Source organism: Dromiciops gliroides, chromosome 4 (genome assembly GCF_019393635.1).
Source record: "Dromiciops gliroides isolate mDroGli1 chromosome 4, mDroGli1.pri, whole genome shotgun sequence".
Lineage (NCBI taxonomy): Eukaryota > Metazoa > Chordata > Mammalia > Microbiotheria > Microbiotheriidae > Dromiciops > Dromiciops gliroides.
The window spans coordinates 461,124,310-461,137,364 of record NC_057864.1 but is presented as its reverse complement, the minus strand read 5'-3'; the positions used below and the strand labels follow the sequence as shown (position 1 = coordinate 461,137,364).

The following is a 13,055-nucleotide window of genomic DNA, read 5'->3' as shown; positions in this document are numbered from 1 at the left end:
TTGGAAACAGATGACCTGGGTTCTGCCAGTTTTCTCTCTATAATCTCTGCCACTAAGAGTCTGTGACCTCCCGCAAGGCACTGGCTACTGCTCCCTCCTCCCATTTCTAGTTCTTTGTTTACTCCTCTGGAATCAGAGGGGTTGGACAAGCTGGTTTCTAAGCTCCCTTTGAGAGCTAATCTATGATCCACTGACTCTGACAAATATTCCCTAATGACACCGGCTAAGGAAGGGGGAGCTGGGAAATCAGAGGACCTGGGTTCAAATGCTGACCACACTTAATGGCCATCTGAACAAGTCACTGCCACCTGTACTCGGTGAGGAGGTTGGATTGTAGAATCTCTCAAGTCCCTTCCAGCCTTTGTTCAGCCTTCTGTTCCCAAGGCTAATGGCTTGCCAGTTTAAATAAAGGCTTTTGTCTTAATACGTGCAGTTTAGGGGCAGCTAGGTGGCACAGTGGATAAAGCACTGGCCTTGGATTCAGGAGGACCTGAGTTCAAATCCAGCCTCAGACACTTGAGTAGCTGTGTGACCTTGGGGAAGTCACTTAACCCTCATTGCCCTGCAAAACCAAAACCAAAAAACATTTAAAAGAATAAGTGCAATTTGTATGTGAAAGGACATTTATTAAGATTTGGCTCCATGGTCTAGGGCTATAGAAAGGAGAAGCCTACATGTGTGATCTTTCTATAACCTTGATTTGCTGGGAGTGGCAAGGGTGGGAGGGAAGGAGTAATCACACTAATGACAAGTGACACAAAGATTAGCCCAATGAAGTTCACAAAGTGATTCACAAACATGATCTCATTTGGGCCTCAAAATAACTCTGTTGAGTGGGTGCTACAAGTGTACCCCCATTTCACAGATATGGAAGCAGAAGCTCAGAGAGGTCCTTTGGAGGCCAAATCCAATGTTCTTTCTACTGTGCCATCCGCACAGCTACGGCCAAAGGAGGAGGGAAAGGGAGGAGGGTGAGAAGGAAGGATGGAGGGAGGGAGGGAGGGAGGGAAAAAGGAAGGAAGGAAGAAAGGAGGGAGGGAAGGAGAGAGGAAGGAAGGAAGGAAGGAAGGAAGGAAGGAAGGAAGGAAGGAAGGAAGGAAGGAAGGAAGGAAGGAAGGAAGGAAGGAAGGAAGGAAGGAAGGAAGGAAGGAAGGAAGGAAGGAAGGAGAAAAATGAGGGAAGTCTTTCTGGAGAAGGCAGGTGACATTCATGGCTCCTAAGCCAACACTCTGTCCACTACCCTACGTTAACCCACATTCGGGTTGTCAGTCAACAGCCTGAATTCCCTGGAGTGACCAGCCCTGCTGGGGGACTCAGGGGAGGCTGGACTGTCAACATCCCTGACTGGGAAGTCTATTGTGTTCCTCTCATTCATTACAAGTGAAATTCCTCTATTGGATGGACACTCCCCTGCCACCCCCTACCCCCCACCTCACTCTGGTGAGGATGCAAAGGGCCCTTGGCCCTGACGTGCCCTTCTTCTCAATAAAACAAACTCCAGTCAGCTGGGAATTCGAATATAAACAGTGTCCCATGGAGATGTCCCAGGTGTCACTTCTTCCTCTTCCCCCTCCCCCATGCTCACAGGTTCATTGGGTTAGAGCTAGAAGGGATGTTGAGGTGATCAAATCCAACCTCCTCATTTTACAAATGAGCAAACAGACTGAGGGGTTTGGTAACTTGCCTGTGATCACACACCTAGTAAGTGTCAGAGGGAAGACTGAACTCAGGTCTTCCTCTCTCCAAGTCCAACACTTTAGGCACTACACATCTTGCTTCTCAGTATAGCCACTGAGTCAGAAACAGTAGAGAGAGAAGGGCCTTTAGAACTCAGGTCTTCCTGATTCCAGGGCTAGCATTCTATCCACTTATGCCACTAGCTGCTCCCTAAAGGGGAAGAGAGGGGGGGAAGAGAAAGAGACAGGCAGACAGACAAAGACACAAAAAGAAAGGAGTGAGGGAGACAGACACAGAAAGGAGGGAAGGGAGAGAGGCAGAAAGAAAGAGGGACAGTGAGAGAGAAACAGAGAGAGAGAGAGAGAGAGAGAGAGAGAGAGAGAGAGAGGCTGAGCAAGAGAAAGAACCAGAGCCAAAATAAAACAGCAGAGAATCTAAAAATTATTTTTTAAAAATATAGCTTGCTTTCTTGGAGATCATCAAAGGGCCTGACAGATCTCCCCAGAGGCCCCTGTAGCAGGCCAGGCAAATAACCTCTCTGTGCCATCACTGAACACCAGGGCACCCGAGCCCCACAGTGGAGAGTGGCAGCCTGGCAGCCCCTGACACTGGCATGAAGAGGGAAGCAGGCCACCTCTACTAATCACATGCAGATCTTCACAGCAGATAACACCATCAGATATCCAAGGCTGATAACAGGCTCTGCTAATCTGCCTCATCTAAACCAGGCAGCGCCCTACAAGCCTCCCTCTGCCCCAAACTTGCCCACATGCAGACACGAGGGCTGCACTCTCCACCCTGAAAACAAAGTCGGAGACATCAGGCTGCACTGGGAGCACAGAAGAGTCGAGATGGTTATTGTCCCCAGAAACTACAGCCCTGCTTACAGAGACATTGGAACGTGTGCCAGCTATAGTGGGTATCCTCAAGGTCACCCCAGAGGGAAAGGTGGGCCAGAGGAATTATCTTCTCCATTTTACACTCGGACAAGAAGCTTAATGTTCTTGCCTAAGATTACACAAGAAGACAAGGGCGAGACCTAGAGCCCAGGTCCCACGGTCAACCTTCCTTGTTATTCAAGAAGCATTTATTAAATACCTACTGTATACCCAGGGCATTGCACTTAGCAGGGAGGGGGAGGGGCAGTGCTATGAAAACAAGTCCTGCCTTTAAGAAACTGACACTTGAGTGGGGCCACGCAACCCAGAAACAAGACAACAAATAAGAGGGATCCTGGCACGGCAGAGAAAAAGCTAGCTTCAAGCCTCACCTTCTGATATAGACTGCCCCAGGCAGCCCCCAAGACTATAAATTATACAGCAGGTAGAGATTTTCATTGGCTGAGGGCATTTTCATCATTGACGGAATCACACATCAGGACCACAAGATAAAGTGGAAGGGTAGCCTTGGAGTTAAGAAGATCTGGGTTCAAATCCCTTATCTGACACATCATAGCTCGGTGACCTTGGGCAAGTCAATTCCCTTCACAGGGCCTCAGTTTCCTCCTATGTAAAACAGGGCTAACTGGCCCACAGAGGACCCTTCTGGCTCTATGTCTCTGACCTTATGCTTTCCTGAAGAAATCCCACAGCTTTGGTGAAAAGCAGTCAGTGAGGGGTTTTCAGAGAGGTTGGTCTGTCCCAAACTGGGCTGTGCCAGAACCCTGGAAAGATCCTACCCTGGCTCTGAACGGGAGCCTTCCTTGATCCCTCCACCACTCCCACTTACCTTGCCCACAGGAAGCCCTGATGGAGAACAAAAGCCACAAAAATAAAAGCTGGCTCCTCCTCCTGCCTTTGCTGAAGCTGGTTATATATACAAGCCTCCATTCCCTCATGCCCTACCCCGGCTGGAAATGAAGACTATCAATGTGGGCTTACTAAGAAAACACAGAACTGACCCAGCAGATAAAGGACCAAGCATGCAGATTATCTGGCTGTTTGTTTGGGGTGGGGGGTTCCCACCCTTTTGGCCCATTTCGTTGGTGCCGAGGACTCCAAGGAGGGAAACTCCCTTTACAGGTGAAGAGAACATGCAACCGATTTGCCCAAGGCCAGGGCTCCTTCAGACAGCAGGTGACCTGGGTCAAATGGTTAAAAAGAAAAATAGGCCAACAGCCAGGCAGCCTCAGGCAAGGCACTTAAAGTCTGGAAGACCACCCCAGACACTAGTTAGCTGGGTGACCTTGGGCAAGTCCCTTAACCTCATGGCATTCCTCATCTGTAAAATCAGGGGGCTGAGCTTTCTAAGGTCACTTCCTGCTCAAAACTCATGATCCTCTGTTACTATCTCTAGGACACTGGCTAAGTCCCTCCCCTTCTTTGGGACCCTAACCCTAACTATTACTTACTCCCTCGGTGTGACTTAAGGTGATTCACTCCCCATTCTCTAAGCTTCAGTCTGCTCTTCTGTAAAAATTAGCAGGGGGGCAGCTAGATGGCGCAGTGGACAGAGCACAGGCCCTGGAGTCAGGAGTACCTGAGTTCAAATCAGGCCTCAGACACTTAACACTTACTGGCTATGTGACCCTGGACAAGTCACTTAACCCCAATTGCCTCACTAAAAAAAAAAAAAAAAATTAGCAGGAAGGGAATATCCATTTAATAACCACCTACTGGGGGGCAGCTAGGTGGCACAGTGGATAAAGCATTGGCCCTGGATTCAGGAGGACCTGAGTTCAAATCCAGCCTTAGACACTTGACACTTACTAGCTGTGTGACCCTGGGCAAGTCAATTAACCCCCATTGCCCTGAAAAAAAAAATAAGCACCTACTATAAGCCAGGCACCACACTACTGTCATGGGGGGAAAAGTGGGGGTCCTTAGGTATTCCTCAATAAAGAATTACACTCTCACACACAGTCCAGTTAGAATTAAAGTGCTCTTTTACTTGGCACTAGAGAAAGGGACCCAGTGGAAAGTCAACGACTTCACCCCTGGGGAGAAGGTGGCTTAGAAACATCCTCCTCCCAGAACAGAAGGAGGGCAAAAGATTTGATAGAGGATAGATGGGCTGTCCACCTGAAAATGGAAAGTTCCCTTTTGGGGTGGGATGGGGAAAGCCCGGATGCTTGTCATATTCCTGAGAACCCAGGGGGATGTTTATTTTAAATGATGGTCCCCAACCTTTGGGGTTCTCTCTGTCTCCCAGCTTGGGTCAGGTAGCAGCCACACCTAATTGACTTTCCTGCTATAGAATTTTATCTCCCCTTTCTTCTTAGGTATGTCAGTCCTGATATCTAGTTGGTCAATCTAAACTTCAGTAGTCCTTTGATTCTTCAAGATGTCTGTCCTGTTATCTGGTCATCGTTGGTTTTGTTTCTCACAGGAGAAATTTCTTCTGATTTATCCTAAGCTCCATATCACTACTAAGCACTTAACAAATATTCTCTTATTTAATCTCAGACTAGCCATAGGAGGTAGGTACTATTAGTATTCCCATTTTGCAGTTGAGAAACTGAGGCAGGTGGAGATTAAGTGAATTGCCCAGGGTCACATAGCTATTAAGTATTTGAGGCCAAATTTGAACTCAGGTCTGGTGCTGAGCCTGGAGTCAGGAAGACCTGAGTTCAAATCCAGCTTCAGACACTACCGATATGACCCTGGGCAAGTCATTTTACCCTGTTTGCCTCAGTTTCTTCATCTGTCAAATGAGGTGGAGAAGAAAATGGCAAAACCATTCTAATATCTTTGCCAAAGTAGTCATGAAGAGTTGAACAAGCCTGAAAATGAATGAACAACAACTTCCTCACTCCAGGCCCTATACTCTGAGCCATCTCGTTACCCCTGGGCAAAGGGCTTATCTGCATGTTCTCTGAGCTTAGCCCCTTCCATCTCTAGATTCTCTGGTCCTAGCACAGATAACTGCATACTGTTGGCCCAAAAGAAATGCTTGTTCAGTGTCCTCTCACCAGCCCCCGTCATACCCCCAATGGCATCCCCTCAGCTGGGCATGAGGAGGAAGTCAATGGGATTAGGTGATTCTCCAGAAGGTACACTGGCAGTGATGGGCCCCTGTGGGTGAATGAGAAAGAAACCCAACCTCATTTTTCTCTCTTGTTCTCGCTCTCTCTCTCTCTCTCTCTCTCTCTCTCTCTCTCGCTCTCGCTCTCGCTCTCGCTCTCTCTCGCTCTCTCTCTCTTCTCTCTCTCTCTCTCTCTCTCTCTCGCTCGCTCTCTCTCTTCTCTCTCGCTCTCTCTCGCTCTCTCTCTCTTCTCTCTCTCTCGCTCTCGCTCTCTCTCTCTCACTCGCTCTTGCTCTCTCTTTGCTCTCTTTGGCTCACAGGGGTGGGTGCAGGAGCCAGCATGGAGGACCAAGAGTAATGATAGCTGAGGATTTCATAGCCTTTAAAGCCATCTCCTTCAATCCCTGACACAATGCCGAGAGCCAAGGGCTGCAGAAGTGACAATCTCCATTTGACAGATGAGGAAACCGAGGCTCAGTCTCTCCATGATGAGAAGAGCCCTGACTCAGGGGCCAAAAGGACCTGGAGCTGCCTGCTACCAGCTTGCCCATGTGACCTCGGGAAGGTCAGTTTTTGCTTTATTCTTGGGATCCTAAGCTTCCTTCAAGGCTCAGCTGAATTCTTGCCTCCTACAGGAAGGCTTCCTGGATCCCCTTAGCTGCTAGTACTCTCTCCCTCCTCAAAGAACATCTATTCACGTTTACACGTTGGATCAAGGAGAAGATGAGCTCCAGTAGGGCAGGGCCTGGTTGCTGGTTTGTTGGGTTTTTTTCCTTTTGCCTCTACATGCTCAGTGGAAAGCAATTAATAAGTGCCCACTGGATCACTTCAAGTCAAACCTGTAAAATCAGGGAGTTGGTCATCATGGATAATCATACAAGTCCCATTCAGTCCAGCCCATCCTGGAAAGGAATCCCTGCTGTAACAGATCTAAGAAATGGTCATCCAGGAAGCTAGGTGGCACAGTGGACTCAGAGCCAGGAAGACTTGGGTTCAAATCCTGTGTCCGACGCTTAAATAGCTGCATGACCCTGGGTAAGTCACTTTACCTCTGTTTGCCTCAGTTTCCTCATCCATACAGTGGGAAGAATATTATACCACCGACCTCCCAGGGTCGTTGTGAGGATCAAATGAGATAACAGATGTAAAGCACTGTGTAAACCTTCAAGAGATATAACTGCTAGTTATTATTATTGTTATTATCATCATTATTATCATTATTATTATTATTATGCAGCCCTCAAGATTAGGAAGTTTCTTGGCAAGTTCCTAGCCTTGGTCCTGGGGCCAGACCATCTGACTCTCCTGCCACAGGGCGGTCCTTCAAATCCGTACGTCATCATGCCCCTCTTTTGTCCTCCCCACACACACATACAGTCTTCTCCAGGATCAAAATGCCCAGTTTTTTTTATGGCTAAGGAAACTGAGGTAAATAGGAGTTCAGTGATTTGCACATGGCTAGTAAGTACCCATGGCAGAATTTGAATTCGGGTTCTTCATGACTACAGGCTCAGGGCTCTATCCACTGTGCCATCAGGCTGCCTAGGCTCTGAGCCCTATGAATCTTCTTAAAAGAGTGTCCGCATTTTTTTTTTCAGGGCAATGGGGGTTAAGTGACTTGCCCAGGGTCACACAACTAGTAAGTGTCAAGTGTCTGAGGCCAGATTTGAACTCAGGTCCTCCTGAATCCAAGGTCGGTGCTCTATCCACTGCACCACCTGGCTGCCCCAAGTGTCCGCATTTTTAGAAGGAGAAGCCAATTAGCCCCAAAGTGAGCTGACCTGAGATTGTCTGGAATCACCTCCCTTAAGGCACTTCTGCATTCCCGGCTTCCTCCCTACTTCTCTTAATCAGCTTGAGAAACCACTGATTTTTTTAAGGCTCCTAGTTCCTCCCCATCCCCCAGACTCAGTGGGACCACTGATTACTGCAAGGTCTCCACCAGGAAAGTGGGGGGAAGGTATGCTGATACCAGTTAAGTGTCTAAGGCCTGATTCCACATCCCCTTTCCCTTTGGACAGCCCGGATGCTCCTAGACCAACCTAGGCAGTGGGGTCAAAAGAGTATGGGGCCCCGGGTCTAGTCCCCTCTCTTCCAGTAACTGCTGGGTAACCCTGGGCCAATTATTTCACTTCCCTCTAAAAATCTAAAAGGAGGCTGGACTAGGCAGCCCCAAAAGTCCCTTTCAGCTCCGGTCCCTTGACATTATTGACCCCGGGTGTCTGACACAGAGAGAGAAGTGGGCACGTGGGCTTTGGACCCAGGTCTTCCTGAGGCCAGCCCTGCTTCTCTAACCACCAGGCCACCACACTGTCTAATTCAAACTCGCCTTCCTGACTCTAAGACTAGGGCTCTCTACCCAATGCCCACATAGATGAAGCAACCTGACCACTGGTATGAAGGATTAGTGTCAGCATTGTAACCCGGGTCCTCTGTCTCCAAGCTCAGAGCTCATCCCACCAACTGGCAGGACTGATTCAAAGCAAGCAAGCCTTGCTGAAGGGTGGTCAGCTTTATCCAAAGTGCTCTCACCTCTACCTTGGGGAGGTGAAGGGGTTCATCTACCACTACTTGTCCCACTGAGAGCCAGAAGCAGAGCAGGAGCTAGGCACTACCGGTTCCCAACCACAGGCTGTTTTCAGTGGGGATGCTAGAAGGAATGTCCTCAGTTCCTAAGGACTAGGATATAAAATCCTACATCTAGAGGTAGAAAGAACTTCATCTAGCTCTACCGGTTCCTTTTACAGAAAAGGAAACTGAGGCTCCTGGAGGTTGTGACTTAAATGCCAGGGGGAAGATCTGAACCCAAGTCCTTTGACTTTAAAGCCACTGACTGCTCTTTCCACAGCTTCTGGATGTTTCCAGGAGGTGAGGTGGGAGGCCAGCAGAGGCCCCCGGTGGAATATTCCCCCTGGAAGCTGATGCTGCCACAGGAGCCTTTGGGCCACAGGCTGGCAGGAAGCCCCGTCCCAGATGCTCCCTCCTGCTGGCCCAGGCAGTGACCTTAGGGAGAGGGGGGAGAGACTCGAGGACAAGAATAGTTGGCTATTCCGGGAGGCAGAGGATGGGCCTGAGCAGTTAACTGCGTCAGCCTGGAGAGGGGGGTTTCTATGGAGATTGGCAAGGAAATTAAGGGACCAGCCCATCTCTGGGAAGCTGAGCAGCCTCAGTGAGGCCTACCTCCCTTCCACGACCCCCCCCCAACATTCCAGCTCCCCCAACACTCTCTTCCTGATCCAGCTTCTGCATGGGGCCCCTTCTGTTTGTACACCCCCTTCTCCTTTGGACACCCTAGATGCTCCACCCTCTCTTTCCCCAACCCAGCTGGTAGAATAAAAAGGAGTGTGGGGCTGGGAGCCAAGAGCCCCAGGTCTACTCCCTGCTCTGCCAGTAACGGGCTGGGCAACCCTGGGTCAATTATTTCACTTCCCTCTAGAAATCTTCTAAAAGGAGGTTGGACTCATCCCATTATTGACCCAGGGTGTCTGACACAGAGAGAAGTGGGCTCCGGGCACAGAGAGAAGTGGGCTCCAGGCACAGAGAGAAGTGGGCTCCAGGCACAGAGAGAAGTGGGCTCCAGGCACAGAGAGAAGTGGGCTCCAGGCACAGAGAGAAGTGGGCTCCGGGCCCAGAGCATCAAAGAAATCAGGCTCACCCAGAGAGAAGTCAGGCTGAGAATGATCCTTCATTTAGCCCCTTTGCACACAGTAGGTGCCTGGCTAATGTTTGCCAAATTAAACAGACAGGGCAGGGTGCACCGGGTACACACCAACCCCTTCTAAAGTAATAGCAGAAAGGTTCCATGACCTCACCGAAAACACAAGGCCGCTGAGGTGGGGGTGGGGGTGTGCTTGGAAAGGAGCTGGAGAATCAGGGCCAGCTGGGTGCAGTCATAGGCCCAGGGCTCTTCCTTCTCCCTCGCTGCCTCCCCACCTCTGTGCACAGGGTAAAATAGAGATGAGTCATGGGCTTCTGAACTGCAAGGGATCTCAGAACTCCATCACCGAAGCCAGTCCTTCTCAGACTCTTTGATCCCTCCAGACCAGGTGTGGCCCCCAAGCCCACAAAAGTGCAGCCTTCACCAAATTAAAGTGTAACTGAGGGGGGGGGGGCACAGTGGATAAAGCACTGGCCCTGGAGTCAGAAGTACCTGAGTTCAAATCCGGCCTCAGACACTTGACACTTACTAGCTGTGTGACCCTGGGCAAGTCACTTAACCCCCATTGCCCCACCAAAACAAAACAAAACAAAAAAGTGTAACTGGGAAATGTTCAACAAAATAAACAAAAACACAACATTGTTTGTTGTTCAGTTGTTTCAATCAACCCCGTCTGGGTTTTTCTTGACAGAGATGCTGGAGTGGTTTGCCATTTCCTTCTCCAGCTCATGTGACAGGTGAGGCAAACAGGGTGAAGTGACTTACCCAGGGTCACACAGCTAGTAAGTGTTTAAGGCCACTTTGGAACTCAGGTCTCTCAACTCTAGGTTTGGCGCTCTATCCACTGCCCCATCTAGCTGCCCAAAATCTGTGTGTGTGTACAATATCTGTGTGTGTATATACATATATGTCTGTGTAGAATATATAGGTGTATATATGTATGTATGTGTGTACATATATATATATATATATAAAACCATGTATTTAGAGCTAGAAGGGCCCTCAGCAGATATCTGCTTCATCTTTCTAATTTTACAATTGAGGGAGCTGAAATCTAGAGAGGGCAAGAGACTTGCCCATGGTCACATAGGTAATGTCAGATCTGGGCTTTGAATTAAGGGCCTCTGATTTCTGGGCTTTGAATTAAGGGCCTCTGATTTCAAATCCAATAATCTTCCATCATAGCCAGGGGGAGCAATAAAACTAGGAGAAGCAGGGAGACGTGCCAACCACAGATTATCGCAGTCCCAGGATATCTATACAGGAGGGGGAGAAGCAGAGGAATTTCAAGGCAGACGCTGTCACCCATGGCTAAAAGACTGGCCACTATTGAAGCCTATTAGCACTGGCCTCCCAGGGCTGTTGTGAAGATCAGGTGAGATAATAATTGTAAAGCATCTAGCACAGAGCAAAGGCTATATAGGTGTGAGCTAGTATTAGTATTAAATTCAGTTGCTTGGGAAAAACATATCAGACACAGTTATGAACAAAAAGCACATGTCCATGGTGGATTGATCATTCAGTGATGTGAATGGAAGATGGACAATCTCTGTGGGATCTGCTCAAAAGCCACACCCACACTCCCTTCTCATTGATCCAGGTGGAGGCCCCCCACAAGATGGTACCACCTGTTTAGCTCATACCCAGGGTCTTTTGCCCCACCCAAGTAGCCCGACTGACTGAAAGTGTTTACAATTCCTGCTTTTAAAGATGTCCTCTTCTGATGCACTCAGGCTGTGGGACCCTGGGTAAGACAGTTTGCTTCCCGGCTAACTCTCTAAGATTATATAATCACAAAGCAGGTACCAATCTGCATTAAAAGGGGGAGTTTTATGGACCAGTGAAAATGACAGGTTCGGCCCTCTCTCACTACATGAGGCAAGAGCTAACTCCACACTTCCTGCCAAGGGTGGAAAGTCTCAGAGTATGCACATAGCTGAGCCTGGACATGAAGGCTGGCTAATGGGCCCATGAGCCTGGAAGATTGGGGGAAGAGGGGACACAGAGGTCAGAGAAATTCCCTAAATGCTCAGCAGAACCAAGCCATACAGCCCAGAACCACCCCCAAAGGAGGTACCATTAGCACTTGGGCAAAGCCAGGAGCCAGGCTTCAATCAGTTTTATATGGTCCTCAGCTCACCGCCTGCCCAAGTGCCTCTTTCAAATAATCAGCTTGGCACATCCTAAACTGGGTGGTGAGATAGTAGCAGGGGTGACTGTCGTATTGGGAAGGGAGATGGGAATGGGAAGGACCCCGCCTGAGGACAGCCAGCAACAGTGAGAGAGGGGAAGGGCTGAGTTAGGCAGCGAGAACAACAGAGGGCCCTAGAAAGTATCAGCCTGGCACCATGCCTGAAGTGGATTTGCCCCCACTGTGCCCCAGAGACTAGAATATCCCAAGGCCTTTGGTCCACATGCTGAGGCAGCAATAATCTCCCCATGGAGGCTATCAAGGAGTCAGTCCCATAAGGACTCCCAGAAGCCCAGCTCTCCACACTAGACCTATAGATAACTTCCTTTCTGCTGAAAACCCACAACCGCCTTCCTACCCACACTTCTCCTGGGAAACCCGCAGCTCAGCCACTGGGCCATTCTTGACTGGAGTCCAACTTCAGAAAGAGGAGTGGCCAGCTGTAGGCAGATCTATAAGGGGATTAAACTCCCCTGGGGCTGGCTCAACAGGCCCCACGACCTTGGCTCCACCAGCTTCTCTGAGTCTGCCTGCCTGCCTGTCCCCTGGACCTAGCACCAAATTGTTTTAATTAAGTCCTTGGGGGGAGGGAGGAGGAGAAAAGGAATAAGCAGCTTTCTTCCAGTAGGCCCTCAAGTGCCAGGCATATATAGTGGCTTGATATAAAATTAGCTAGCCTGAGCCCCATCAGGGAGAAGGAGGGAGGAACAGGAGTTCTGTCAGGAGTCAGCTCAGCTCAGCTCAATCTTCACTTACCCAAGTCCCCTCTGGGGCCACGTTCCACACTGGCCAGGGGCGACCGGCCTCCTCCCCTGCCCCCACACTCCCCATCTCCCCCAAACCAACAACTGCTTAAGGAACAAGCCTGTTGGGACCTAATGACTTATTAATATAGTCACCACTTCCAGAAACAACACTGACCCAGTCAGGGGTCAGGGGCCACAAGCCTCTCTGCTTAGAAAAGTTCACAGAGACTGGGGACTTTCTTCTAAAGTCACCTCTGCACACCCAAAGCATCACAGGAGGGCTGTGCACATTTAGCACTCTGGGACAGAGAGGAGAAATGGGCCTTAGAGGTCATTGGTCCAGCAGAGGGGGACAATGAGGCCCATAAAAGATAAGTGACTCGTCCAAGGTCACAAGAGTAAAGTAAGATGCTGACTCCCAATGTTATAACTCTGGGAGGAAGGGCAGGAGGGAGGGAAGGAAGGAAAGGGAGAGGGAGAGAGTCAGGCCCAGCTACAGTTTAGGGATTTTCCTAAAGGGAACATGAATGCATGAATCTGGTACCTGTGCCTGGGCAAAAATCAAATGACACCCAAAGAAGAGATACCCCCAAGTCCCCAAATGGATAATAGGTTTCTACTGAACCAGCATCTTCTCCCTTTGTGTCAGGTGGGGCAAGAATTCTAATTTTCATTCTCACATACTCAAACTGAAGCTATTCCCTCTTTTGGGGGGGGTGAAGATAGCGGGGAGTCAGAGTCATGAGATGATTTAGAATTGGAAGAGAACCCACAGGTCATCTAGGCCTTAGCTTCTTCTTTTTTTTTTTTTTTTGGCAGG

At 49.3% G+C, this 13,055-nt stretch overlaps 1 protein-coding gene across 8 annotated transcripts in view; it reads right to left on the bottom strand.

Moving 5' to 3' along the window:
- Positions 1–13,055, bottom strand: part of KSR1 (kinase suppressor of ras 1) — a 224,777-nt gene that overhangs the window by 71,819 nt on the left and 139,903 nt on the right. The window lies entirely within an intron of this gene.